Raw genomic sequence first — 13,131 nt, 5'->3', positions numbered from 1 at the left:
GTTCAAATGCAGTGTATGCCAAAAACACCTTTCTACCTTTCCATATTGGTCATATTTTTTCTTGATTTGCTGTCTCTCTAAAGGAAATACAGATTCAAACCTACTTAGATTGTAAACAATTCACAGTAAAGTACATGTTTATATACAAAAAGTACAGGAATAATCTGTAAATAAAAGACTTCCCTGCTGGAATTCTGTATTAAAGTCTTACTCCAGCCATAACAACTCTTGGTAATGGGTAAGTTTCAACTACTCTTCCTCTCTTTAAATATTTTACTACAGAAAGTCTTTGGGAACTTAATCAAGGGTGTGGATCCCATTGTACACAGCACAAATCCAGAACAAAAAGATGGAGAGTTCACAGCACACATACAAGGCCAGATGAAGTGGACAATAAATAGGCAAATATACAGAACCAATGAAATCATATTGATCTGTGTGCAATGCCCTGGTCTCAGCACTCTGGTGCCTTAGGCCTTTTCTTTCATCAGCACCATAGAAAAGCAGGGTTCTTTAAGGTGGCTAGTGGAACCAGTTAATAAAAGCCCTATGCATGCCTTCAGTAAACTCCATTAAAGCAGGAAAGGTAGTGTAAGAGAAAACCTGGTGTTATGTCCATAGCTGTTCAGAAGGTGGAGACAGTGCAAGGTCATAGGAAGATCACCTCAAGGGGCTGTCCATTTTGGTGGGGTCAGGGATGGTGTTATTTAGAGCATGGGCACAGAAAAAGGCAGAAAGAAGGGAAAAATGAGCCCAGAATCAAAATCAGGGAAGAAGGCCAGGTGAGAACAGTTGGAGAGATGGAAGATGGACAGCATATGGCAATAATTTTGCAGGGGATGGAAACAAAATGCTGTGTTGTTTAAAAGAGGGCAAAGAGCACAGAGCAGAGAGGTCAGGTGGGGCAGAAACTCGATAGAAGCTCAACTCTTCTTGTACATTTGAATCTAAAGCAAAGAAAGGCACACAAGAAGATGTGTGCAAGGACACTAATCACAGATGCTTCTACAGTGCCTAAGGGGAGCGATATAGCTATGCCTATGTGGGACGCTCTTGCCCCTGTATCTCTGTTATTAAATACAAACATACTGTTTACTCTCTCTTTCCCTTAGAAATACCAAGGCACCCTGGGGAAATACAGTTAAGCTTTTATTGAATCATCAGCATGCTGCTTGGTAATTTTATTCCCATCTAATTCCTGCTATGTGGTTAAAGCTGGGCCACGTGCTTCCTGTTAAAGCAGAACACTGTGTCCCACCTTGAAAGACATACCATGTCCAAGTCTCCACAAACTAAAAGGTCTGAAAGGGGCAGCAAATCTGAGACCTACATGACACTGGATGACTTGTTTATCAGTCTTGCAAATGTACAAATAAGATACACACTTGTCAATAGAACATATTTCAATATGGTTTTCTCCAGTAAAGAAAAATAAGACACACAGAAAAATAAATGTATTTTTGGTGCCTGAATGTCTATTGGTTCATTTTCAAAATCTGCTTTTATTTATCCTCTGGTTTTCATTGATCTCTGGCAATAAACATGCCAGCTGAGAGAACTTAGTTATAACAGACAGTTTTTCTTCCCTCTGCCAGAAGTGATCTAGTTTCCTCTATGAGCCATACTTGGGAGTCTTCAGTCAGGTTGAAATATATCTCAATTCAGTGGATTATAACCAAATTAGATACAGCTTTGCTCCAAAAGATTTATTCATTTTTAGGATCTTCAAAATGAATTTTCATTCCTTTTCTCTCTAAAACACACAGGTTTATTGACAGCATGTGTTGTTGTCTGAAATCCAATACCTTTATTACAGCACCTTATTATAAATTCCTTCTCTCATCTTTCTCAGACAAGCATCTTCCTACCTATCCGCTCTCTCCTTCATCTCTTGTTTCCAGACCCAATCTTCCTCCATCACCCTGCTGGCATGGTCATCTTCATGTGCTCAGATCTACATGTCTCCAGCACAGGACAGAACTATTCTGAGCACACCTGCGAGGCCCTTACCAGTGTCCCAGAAACTCCACAGTGGTTTTCAGCTAGACTTTGTGGGCTCCTAGGCCACCTCTGGTTTGCTGCTGCTGCTGAATTCCTTTTCCTAGGATGCTTTCCCCCACTTATTTCCTCCTGAGCCTCCCTGTGTACATTTGGGTACTTTTTTTTCTGACAGACAACATCTCAGAGGCAGTTCTCATTCAACCTGAGTAGCTGAAAATCCCTTTTACAGCATAAGAATTAATTCAGTAGGAAATCCCAAGGAGCAACCAATTTAAATGTTGTTTAATTAAGGAAAAGTGCTTCTCTTACCTTAGATTTGATGCATCCATATACCCCAAATACACAGTCAGGGGCTGAAGTGCCTTGATAGGGTATACAGAGCATGTCACATATGCATTGTCAATACTGGCATTTTTCATGTGAAATAGTGGGAGCAGAGAGACTATTTAGTCACACTTCTCTATTTGCATACCAATACTTCTGAGTTTTCACACAAGGACTTCCGAACTTCCCCTGTGACTAAGGCACACAAAGCACAGGTACATGCCAGAGAGGAAATACAAATCAAGAATATATTTGTACCTGTGCCCACTCCATTTGGGTGCTTTTCTCACCTGCAGTGAAACCTCCTAGCCCATTTAAACTGGGAGGGTTACAGATTCGTGGTTCAAAGAGCCCAACATATAAAACAAGGGGTGACTCTAACCTTGATTGAGCTTCAGTGAATCAGGAGTTAGTTGAAAGTAATTATGACCTGTCTTTACCTCATTGGAGCCATTATCTTGAATCACAAAGGGGATAAGGACTTGTGGAGAAGTGATTCTGTTTGAAGCTCTGTTGCCATTATTGTCTGGTTGGTTAATACTATTCATAGCATAAACCAAATTTATTTCACTTGGTAATGGTGAAATAATGTATCTATAAATAATGCTCAACACCTTATATAAAAATATTTAACACTGAAAAGAGGAGCATGAAATTTTACCTTTCCTGAAACTCAACGTCCTGTCATTACCAAAATTCAGTTTTGACATTGTGGTGAAGACTCAGCAAGCAAAGAAGTAAAACTGTTTCTAACAGGTTAGGGAAACCTTCCTATGACACTGTTTCACTTTTAAGTGGGAAACAAGTTTTACTCAGAGCTAAACCGTCTGCTTCTGGTTATTTAACACCAGCCATCTAAATATCCTTTGATGGGGCCTAATAGGGTTTTTTGTATGCAAATTCCCACGGCTGGAGCAAGAAAGTGAAAGCGATTTATAGTACACGAAGCCAGATGCATTGAGTATCCTGCGTCTCTGGGGCACATTAGATCCCAAAGTCCTGGTAGAGCCAGGTGTGGAAAGGGCTCAGCTCTTGGCTAGTGGGGCCAATGACCAGGTTACCCCTATCCCGGCCTCATAGTGAGCAGTGGAAGAGCTGCTGCTCACAAGGAGGAGGAGGACATGGGACCAGACGGCAGCTGTTTGGCTTGGCCGTCCTCACCTCCTGCGGCAGCCAATCTCTCTGCCAGCATCCAGTCGTTCCCACAGTAAGCCCGGTCTTAGTCTGGGATGCTTGCGTTCAGTTATTAATTTGGATGTAGCTGAAGTTTTCCTGAGGAGCTCAAGCCATGGCACGGGAAGCACATATTTCAGCTTTCAGTCAGGGCCAGAGTGAAGGAGGATTTCTCTGTCAGGAGGAAGAAGGCAGTGGTTTTACCTCAGGCCTGTCTCCTGACTGGATGGTGAGGGCTGGTGGCTAGGGGAGATGGGCTCTTCACAGAAACCCACAGGAATCTCCTTGTGGAAAGCCTTCGGCTGCCTATGTACACTGGGCTTGGGCCAGGTACCCTGGAAGTGAAAACAGCTACTTAACAGTTTCATAGCCTTTATGTTCATTTGTAAAGCACTTTGCGAGAGGTGAGTTAACATTAACCCCCCTCCCCAGAGAGCAGAAGCGGGCAGACGTGTCTAAAAGCACCTGGCAAATTAATGACAAAAATGTAAAGAGAAGCAGAGGCCTCTCATTCACAGACCATGTTTGGGAAAAAAAGAAGGGGGGGGGGGGGAAGGAAAAAATAATATTAAATACACAAACGGTAACAAAAGCACATCTGTCTGTAAAATTGTTTTCATAGGATCACTGAGCTGTGACTGCAGCTGATGTTTAAGTCTGTGAGCAGAGACTGGCTTTGCCATGAGCTTTCCTGCCCTGAGGAACCACATCAGAAAGAGTCATTTGGGCAGAAGGGAAGATGGCTTAGATGGTGAGAATCTGGCTTAATTTCTTATTTCAGGGTGACATAAACCTTCAGAGGTCTGTATCAGATCACAACTTGTTAATGATGTTGTAAGTCACCACATCTCCATTTTGTCTAAGAGATGTAGAAGTCAAATTAGTGCTCTGCTTTATTATTCCTTGAAGAAAAACAAGAGTATTTTGATCTGTTTAAAAAATGGAGTATCAAAATCACTATTTTTATAAAAAATAATGAGTAGCCTTATGTCCTTGCTCAAAGCTGCTGCAGCACACAGCATGTACCACACACACAAAGCAAAAAACCCTACAAAATAATGCAGTAGCCAAACAAATGCAAAGTAACATCAGCAATGGCTCGGAGGGAAATGCTTGTCAGAATCACTCCTAGAACAAGTCTGTGGCTGCTCTGCTCTTTTTATTACCTGTGAAGGGTTCGATGGCAGCAGAGTGAACCACGGTTTTATTTATTGTGTAGTTCCCCTGTGGTACTGCCTTACGTCGTTAATTCACGAGTAGAGATACCACGCTGCTAAACCTAACTGCACCTTTGCAGCAGCAGAAGCACTCCTGGAGAACCGAAGCTAACTTCGTTAGCTCAGCCAGCAGAGGGAACTGCTAATCAGCACTAATTGCTCACACAGGGCTAACAGATATCCTACCAAGCTCAGAAAATATCCAGTAAATCATGGCACTTCACACTTTCTATGCTGTGTCAGACTGCAGATGACCCAGCAGATTCCAGCATGGCTATCTCCCTCTGAAACACTCCTCCAGGCCTTCATTTCCCTCCGCTTTGACCTCACGACTTTCTCCCGGAAGGAGGGAGAGCTCTCAAGCGGTTTTGGCACAATGGCATTTCTGTCTCTTTCTGGTCAATTGAGTGCTCAAATAAACTAAAATCCTGCCTGAAACAAACAAATTCTTTTCCCACCACGTGTCCTCTCATTCTCCCCTAGTTCTGCTCCTGTCCCAGGTATTTTCTGCCAAGCAGCAGCTGTACAAAGCAAGGGTTAAATCAGGTAGCTCATATTTAGTCTCAATTTAGCAAAGCCAGAGACAGGTTTGACCCACACTGACTGGCTTCACCAGACTGTGATCTCGTACCACAGTGCCAGAGCCACAACACCCCAGCCAATGCCTAGCCAGGTACTGCTCCTCCAGAGTACCCCTTGTAATTCCTCGCAGCTTTCCTTAGAGGAAACACATACATAAGGTGTAAAACACTCTTTGCTTAGTAACAGTTACTTCAAAAGCTCTGTGGTTATCAACACCTAGTCAAGGTATGGCTTGGTTGCATCCTTTCCCCTGCCTCACCCCAGGCTGAGTCAGCGTGCTTCTTACCTTCCAACACAAAGTACTTCCCAGTGGTATCAATTTGCTTCCAAAAGGGCAAACAAAAGCAATCCCGCATGCCATTAGTTATAGCAGTCCAACTTGCTTTATTCAGTGCTAATCCTGGTGGTTTATTTCTCCAAACTAGATAGAATAAAGGTGCTTGCAATGCCTCCTCCCTGCCAACAGCTATAGTTCCCATTCCAGCAGAGGCAACCACACCAGCACAGCTGTACAAGATAGAGTGGGAAATGGAAAATCCACCATCAAATGTAAGCACTCCAAAGGGGATCCATTTGATTGAGGACGAAGAAGGCATGCAGCAAAAAGCTCATTAAGCAACTTCTAATGAGCTTACATCTTGCAGGGCATTGAGCAGTGAGAGGAGCCAAAGGCAGCTCCCTCTTGTACCTGTCACCTGTGGGCCACCAACACCCTTTTCATGGCCAGCAAGCAGCCAGAGCACTGCCCATGTCAGCCACACCTCTGTTGCAGAGGCTATATAGAAATCCATATGGCACCTCCCTGATACCTCGTTTCCTGCACCCCAAGCATCCTAAGGAAAGGCTTAGGTAGCTGAAGATCTGGCCTGCTGCATTCACACAAAATCAGCAGGGGAGTCTCGTTTGCAGGAATACAATGAATTAAACTGGATGAGGTCCAGGACTCAAGTTACACTAATTATGGGTTTAAAATTAATGTAACACTAAACACCTGCTTCCTTCCAGCCTGAGAAAGATGCCTTAGAAGGGTGTTATGTCTAATTTCTGCTTTTACAACCTTGAGAGGAAGGTGCTTTTACCATGTGAAATTAATTGCTTAGATGCCCTCCCAGGGCTCTCACATGGAAACTGGAGCTTTTGAAAAAATGAGGGAGTGAAAAGACAGCAGCTGTAAGATGAACCCCATGATAGAATAAAGGCAGCACCTTACTGAATTAATTTTACTTTTCCCTGTAACACATCCCTGGTTGGCATCCCTCCTTAATCCTTCCTTTTCCATTGAAACTTATTTTTCAAAAAACTCAAAACTTTTCCAGCCTAGATTATTTTCCTCTTTTCATGTTTATAACAAAACTAGTTAAGACACACAAAAATCTGTAGAAACTCAGGACTGATGAACTTCACCCAGTGTACTCCCATCTTGCACTCTCCAAGGGAATCTGTCTCTCTCTTTTCTGGGGTACCTGTGTGGCACAGAGCCATCCTCCTCCTCTGGGTATCCTTTGTCCAAGTATGGCTGTCACCAGCTAAGCAGCAGCCCCGCCTGTGCATGCAGCTTGGGAGCACAAGCAAAGCCACCCATATAGCATTACAGTTGGAGAAAAATTCTTTAGGGTACCACATGCTCCAAAAAGTGTTTCTGGGAGCACCTTCAACTGCGGTTTGGTGATACACTTTCCAGCCATTGTGTGGCAAAGAGCATGTGACTTCCTCGCCTACCTGGCCTGGCATGCAGGTCCCCCTCCATCTATCTCATGGCCTTTTTGGAGGGGCATGGAGGGGAGACATAACCATTCCTACTCACTGATCTTTAAAAGTTCTGTAACTTGTGTACAGCCATAACACTTGGGAAGTCAACTCCCTTTGGGACTGGCTCACAGCTTGTAAATATTACTCACCCAGAGCAGTTATCCTAGAACAGGGACTTTCAACATGTGCATGCACTGCCATTCTTACTTCTTGCAGCACCTTGTACTTCCCGCACTTTCAATGCTGTATTTCCAATTCCCCATGTGCTGTACTGCACCTGAAGGAAGACTCATTCCAGATACCAAGCTCTTTGGACTACTTGGAGCAGCTGCAACTTTATAAAGGAAAATAATTATATGTAAGAAACAATTTACTTTTCTCTTTGCTGGCTCAGCGAGCTCCTTAGTAAGGGGGGAACAGGGATCAGCCACTTAGTATTTTGAGTTTGACCAACTTGGCTTGAAAACAGCACCATTGTTGATATCTTAGAAGTCACTGGTTCTCCATGGGGCAGTACTTAGAAATCAGAAACCACCTGACTGTTTTGCAAGCATTTTCTTATTAAAAAAATCCCAAACCAATAATGAGATAAATACTCCTCATTCTGTGAGTGGATTTTTCTCAAACTGAATATAATCAGGTCATTGCTTCCAGCTCTGCACTAACTGTAAACACCCCTTGCTCCCCTACTGCCACATTTTCAGTATGTTGTGAGCCCAGAAATATGTCCTTGATAGAAAAGTCAAGCAAGGATGGCCATCAGTTCTGGGGAAGAGGAGTGGGGAATCACTCCCTTCCATCCCAGACAGTGGGATGTTTACAGTTTCAAAAAGCTGCAGTAGAAAGGCAGGAACAGGCCAGCAGGTTTGATCAGAGGAAGTGGCAAATTCCAGAGTCAAGAGGGAAAGAGCCCTGAGTTGCTTAACTCAGACAAAATAGTTAAAACACTTAATTTTCGTACTTGTTGATGCAATTTCAGTGCCTCCGTCTGTAACATCTGGTTGCCTTAGATACATGAGGTAACTACGGCAACTAGTTATTACAGGGAGAGGGATAAGAAATAGATCAACATTACTGAATTTGGCAGGCTCTAAAATAGCTTTTCTGTAAAGCAGAGCCAGGTGCAGAGGGTACAACAGCACCATGGGGCAATGAAAGGCAAAGGTGGCCACAGCAGGACAACACCCTGGCGTTAGGCTGCTTAAGCACCTGGATGCATTCATTACCTCTTTAGATCTCCTTGCAGCAGGATTGCTGGCCAGGGTACCAATACTGCTCAAGGGGGTTGCCCAGTATTTGTATTGGAGCTATCTTCAGTTTAAGTCATCCCCTCCCCACCACCCTACCCTCCCCAAACATCTCCCTCTCAAAAACAAGGAAGGTGTTGGGAAGTACTAGTTGTCCTCCACAGATTTCTAACTAAAGAAGGGATTTATGAGGTGCAAAGCTGTAGAGACCAGAATCTCTATGAACCTGAACACACATCCTAAATATCAGCGCTCTAATGGCAGAACTGACACCATGCCTTGGTGATGTAATGTACTGTAGTGCACAAAACAGATCATAAAATGATGCACAGTTCTTGTTAACTAACCATTTTAATGCTTTTTAGAATTATTAGTTAATCTGTTGGAAGGTGAGCCGCTTTCAGGCTGGGTTGTCTTCCCTGCAGAAAGTCACTGAAGTGCACTGAAACACACCAGTGACCTCCTTGCTCCAGACAGTAGGGAGGAGTGGGTGTTCCCAGATTTGAAAGTGAACCATCCAAGACTGCCAGAAAGACATGTTTGTGCCCGAAATGTCTGACTTTCTTTCTTTTTTTTTTTTTTTTCTTGGCTTGCAGGAAAAGCTGTGTTAATAAATCCTTAATAAAGGATTGCCTGAAAAGCTGGATACATGTGCTGTCTGAATATCCTTCAACAGGATTATTTCCACACAGAATTTTTCCCTACATAGCTAGGACAAAGCCTTCATTTCATATTTGACTCAAAACTACAGACATTTACAGAAAGAAGCCAGCACCACTGTTTCATGTGATGCATTTCATTAAAAATACCTCTAAGATCAGGGTGTTACAATAGCCAACCAGCCCCAGTTCTGCAAATGAAAAGCATCATTCACTAATCCTGGCAACACTATATTCCAGACCACAAAGGGCGCTGCCTTATAGCACTGTTTACATATGAAATCCGAGTGTCTAAACCAGAAAGTCCCCACCTTTTCACCTCAGCAGGCTGCTCGAGGGAAGTCTGCTCAGAGTTTTGCTTCCCTTAGGATGTTGTCCTCATTAAACAGGCTAGCTGGTAACTTATATAAGTTTATATTTTTCCCAGCAGATTGCCCTCTTGGAATTCTTCGCTGTGTATCTTCAGAGATGAGAACTGGTTAGATGAACAGAAATGAGATTCAGTCTCAGTAAATGTAAAGTAATGCACTCGGGAGTAGTAGTGAGAGCATTTTCAAGCACCTTAAGGGCTCTAAACTAAGTACCTCAATTTCATAAAGCGACCCAGGCGGCAATGCATAGCTCAGTGAAAGTCATTGCTTAACATGTAATCAAAAATGTTGACAATATATGAGAAATCTTAAAGAACGGGCTGCAAGTTAAAAAAATAAAAAAAAGGAAATGTTTTAAGACCGTTTCAAATGACTGAGCACTGGGAAGACTGTGGTATAATATAGTGTATTTACTGATTAACATATTTCAGAAAAATTATAGCAAGGTTTCGTGAAAAATAGGAAGTAAGAAACCTTTCCAATTAAAGAGCTATCTGAAGGAGTGAGACTGTATTCTTTAGGAAGCAGAAAACTAGGAGAGGGTCTGACAGCAAGCATGGGGAATGAGAAATGATCTGGAGATACCAAGAGCTTCTCCTTTCCCCTCTCCCTAATAAAAAGAGGGGATATCCAGCAAATTAGATGATGTGAAATGCACAATATCAAGAAGAAAACACTTTTACACAGTCTATACATTTTAAAATGCTGTGGAAATTGCTGTGAAAGCAGTCTAGGAGGTTACTGCCTGGATACCCTTTCCTATTTCATACCTGCACTGCAGACACTGGAAGGACCATGTGCTAACTCTCTGGGCAATTCCCCCCCCATCACTGGCTGAAACCTTAGCTTAAAAGAAACCTGAATGAAAGTGGCCACGCAGCAAGATGTATGAGGTCTGGCAGCTGGGAGATACGCTCCAGTCCACTTCAATATGGGGCTGAAAGCCAGCAACAGAGAGGCAGTAACAAGTATGTGATGAAACAGAGCTGCAGCTGCTGGTTCAGCTAATATAGGTCAGAGCTACAAAACCTTAATCTATGGAGGAAGCATGAATGTCAAAAAAAATAATCAGATTCAAGCAGGATTACAAGTTGTGTGGGTAACCAGAGCCCTAGGAGTTCACCTAAATTAACTGATAGAGAATTTATCTCTTTCTGTGTAGATGCAAATGGGACTAAGCAGCAAGACCTTCTGAAAACACAGTGACCTTGTCTGAACTTTAGAAAAATTGCAAACTTTTCCTACCCAGCAGGCAACATAGTTCCAGGACCTTTCAACAGTGGTGTTGTAAGCTCACCTCTGCAGTCTGCCGTTCAGACACTGTTAGCTGCAGAGTGTTTGAAATGGGAGGGCGAGTAGAGGAATGGGGTCACAACACCACAGCTTGGCATAGAGGAGCAAGTCATTGTTTTGGGGGACACGATCCACCAGAATACCGGTGCATCACTGTATGCTAAACAGAGGTGTATATGTGTTAAACAGTGAGCACCACTGTGTGTTAAATAGAAAACAGAGAAGCAATCTAAAGTCAGACAGAAATTACTCAGAAGTCAAATAGGTTTTTACCTGTGGAGAAGTTCCCTTTTGACAAGTCAAAGCCATCTTTAGAGCTTTATTGCCTGTAAAACTGTTGGAGGTGATTGCCTCACTGTCACCAAATTGCCTGTTAATGTTGCAGCCACTGAGGCAGCTTCGGAGGAGGACTGGCAAGGGCAGGTTTCCTGCTGTAGGCAGGAGAAGTAGAAGGGCTGTTAGCAAAGCAGGTGCTTGGGGGTGGAGCAAATATGTAAGGTGAGGAAACATTATGACTTCTACTCAGAAAGTGAAGTGCAGGCATCAATTTTGTGAGGCCTTTCCAAGAGCATTTCTCTGCACATGTGCCATTATTTATGTGTGGGCCAGTCACACAAGGAATCCTAGGTGTACGATCCCTAATGATTCCAATGGGAAAGTCGTATTTGGGCTGCTTGCAGAATCCAGGAGTCCTACGTTGCACATAGAATCTTTGTTACTTCAACAGCCCCAGGAGGGGATAAGCTGCTCTAATCAGACATCCGTTCCTGGAGGGAAAAGAGACCCTTCAAGTCATGCTCTTTGCAGACACGCATCTTTCTCACTGTCAATCTGAAAAGTGACATTGATTCTTTTTTCTGTAGCAGAACCACAATTACTTAATTTGTAGCCACTGGAGCCTATGGCAAAAATTTTTAAGAAAGGAAGCCAAGATTTTCACAGCTGACTTGAAACCTAGAATGAAGAAAGGCAGAAGAAGACCTAAGTCTACTCAAAATGGAGTGAACAAGGTCCACCCATCCTAATGGGATGAGGGGTTAAGCCCTCTCAATGAGCAGGGTGAAGTAAGACTATAACCTCAAGATTAGGTTCTTCTTTATAAAGCCACACAGAGTGGTTTGAACTCTACCCATCTTTGGTCATTCCCTGATATTTGGGACATTAAGCCCTGCTTTAGTCTACACAGGCAGAAGAGCAACTTGGGCTTTGTGTGATGGGATCTGCATTTTATAGGACTGGATTACTGAGACTGGTTTGAACACAAAAAACCCAAGCAGACTCCTCCATGGCCATTAAGATTCTGAGGCTCACCAGCCTCCTGTGAGATACCAAATGCTTCACCTCAGGTGAGCCAGGTAGTGGGAAAAGATGTTCAGCCAGAAAATCTTTCTGGCACTTTTGTCTTTAAATCTGTATACATGTAACTTTGGGGAAAACAGAAAAAAAATTCTTTATGAATTAATGCTTTTTCTTTAGGGTTCTATATCATGTATTTCCTATATGCTATTAATATTACTTATCAGCATTGCAATACAACATTCACTCTTTAACCAACCATGCAATGCCTCTGCTTTGTTAAAAGCAACCCCAAATCTCTTTGTGTTGTTTTTGATAAACTTTGAATCTGCTCACAAATATTCTACTATTTTTAACAATGTGTGATTGCTACTAGTGAATGAAAGACTATCAGGATATTGCTAGGCTGCCAATATTTGCTTTAAAAATGTAACTTTTTGTAGTAGCTGTGTTACATTTCCATTCCATGTTTGTTTGGTTTTTTTTTTTGGCTGCAATATGTAGTCCTTTTTCATAAATTTATAGTCTTATATTAATGTTTTCCTTTTTAGTATATATATATATATATATATATATATATGTATGCTCTTCACATCTAAGCTAGATTTTGGCCATACATCATGTTTTACAGAAATGGCAATGGGATAAAAAACACACAAATGTATTCCATCTTTAAAACCCAAAGTGTCATCATTCAGACTCAAAAGTTCAGAGGTTATGGTAGTTACAAAAGGAATAATTTTCTTTGTGCTAAGCTTATTAAGCAGAATACAGTTCTTACTTCAGGAAAGTAGACCTGAGTTAGACTCAGCAGGAAAAAAAATGCTTCCATATAGTAATTTTCAATACAGTAAATTTTAAGGGATCTTTTTCTCTATTAAGAAAGGATTTATTTTTTTTTCTTTCAGAATTTCTACTCTCAAAAGCAGCTTAGAAATGAGAAGACTTCTAGGAAATGATTTCAAATGGAGGTAACTCTTGTCCCAGTACAAGAAGAGTCAGATAAGAAAGCTTTAATTCTAGTACAAAACAGTCTTTGACTTCAAAGGTTTAATTTCTAGCTGGCACAGGACCAATAAAACCAATAATTTCTTTTTTAGATTTTGTTTTTTACTAATTGAATGTCTGTTCTTGTAAGGCATGTTAGTGAGTGGCACACAGTGCTGGCTGCAGCCCAGCTCACTGAGCTCCTGAGTTTATCCATTTGGTAAAATACATA

At 42.1% G+C, this 13,131-nt stretch overlaps 1 long non-coding RNA gene across 3 annotated transcripts; it reads right to left on the bottom strand.

The window, feature by feature from the left end:
- Positions 1–839: 839 nt before the first annotated feature.
- Positions 840–6,118, bottom strand: LOC148185140 (uncharacterized). Of its 3 annotated transcripts, none has more exons than XR_015773079.1 (3): positions 5,986–6,118; positions 5,584–5,804; positions 840–3,833 (listed from the first exon to the last, which is right to left on the bottom strand). It is a non-coding gene; the product is annotated as an uncharacterized LOC148185140 (long non-coding RNA). The 3 variants fall into 3 exon arrangements; XR_015773078.1 differs by having other exon boundaries at positions 5,933–6,042; XR_015773077.1 differs by having other exon boundaries at positions 5,584–6,044.
- Between the last annotated feature and the right edge of the window lie 7,013 nt (positions 6,119–13,131).

This window comes from Pseudopodoces humilis, chromosome 1, assembly GCF_049639895.1.
Source record: "Pseudopodoces humilis isolate 2021_Gansu_Grassland_sample_001 chromosome 1, ASM4963989v1, whole genome shotgun sequence".
Classification (NCBI taxonomy): Eukaryota; Metazoa; Chordata; class Aves; order Passeriformes; family Paridae; genus Pseudopodoces; species Pseudopodoces humilis.
The sequence above is the reverse complement of the archived record's forward strand: the minus strand, read 5'-3'. Positions and strand labels throughout refer to the sequence as shown.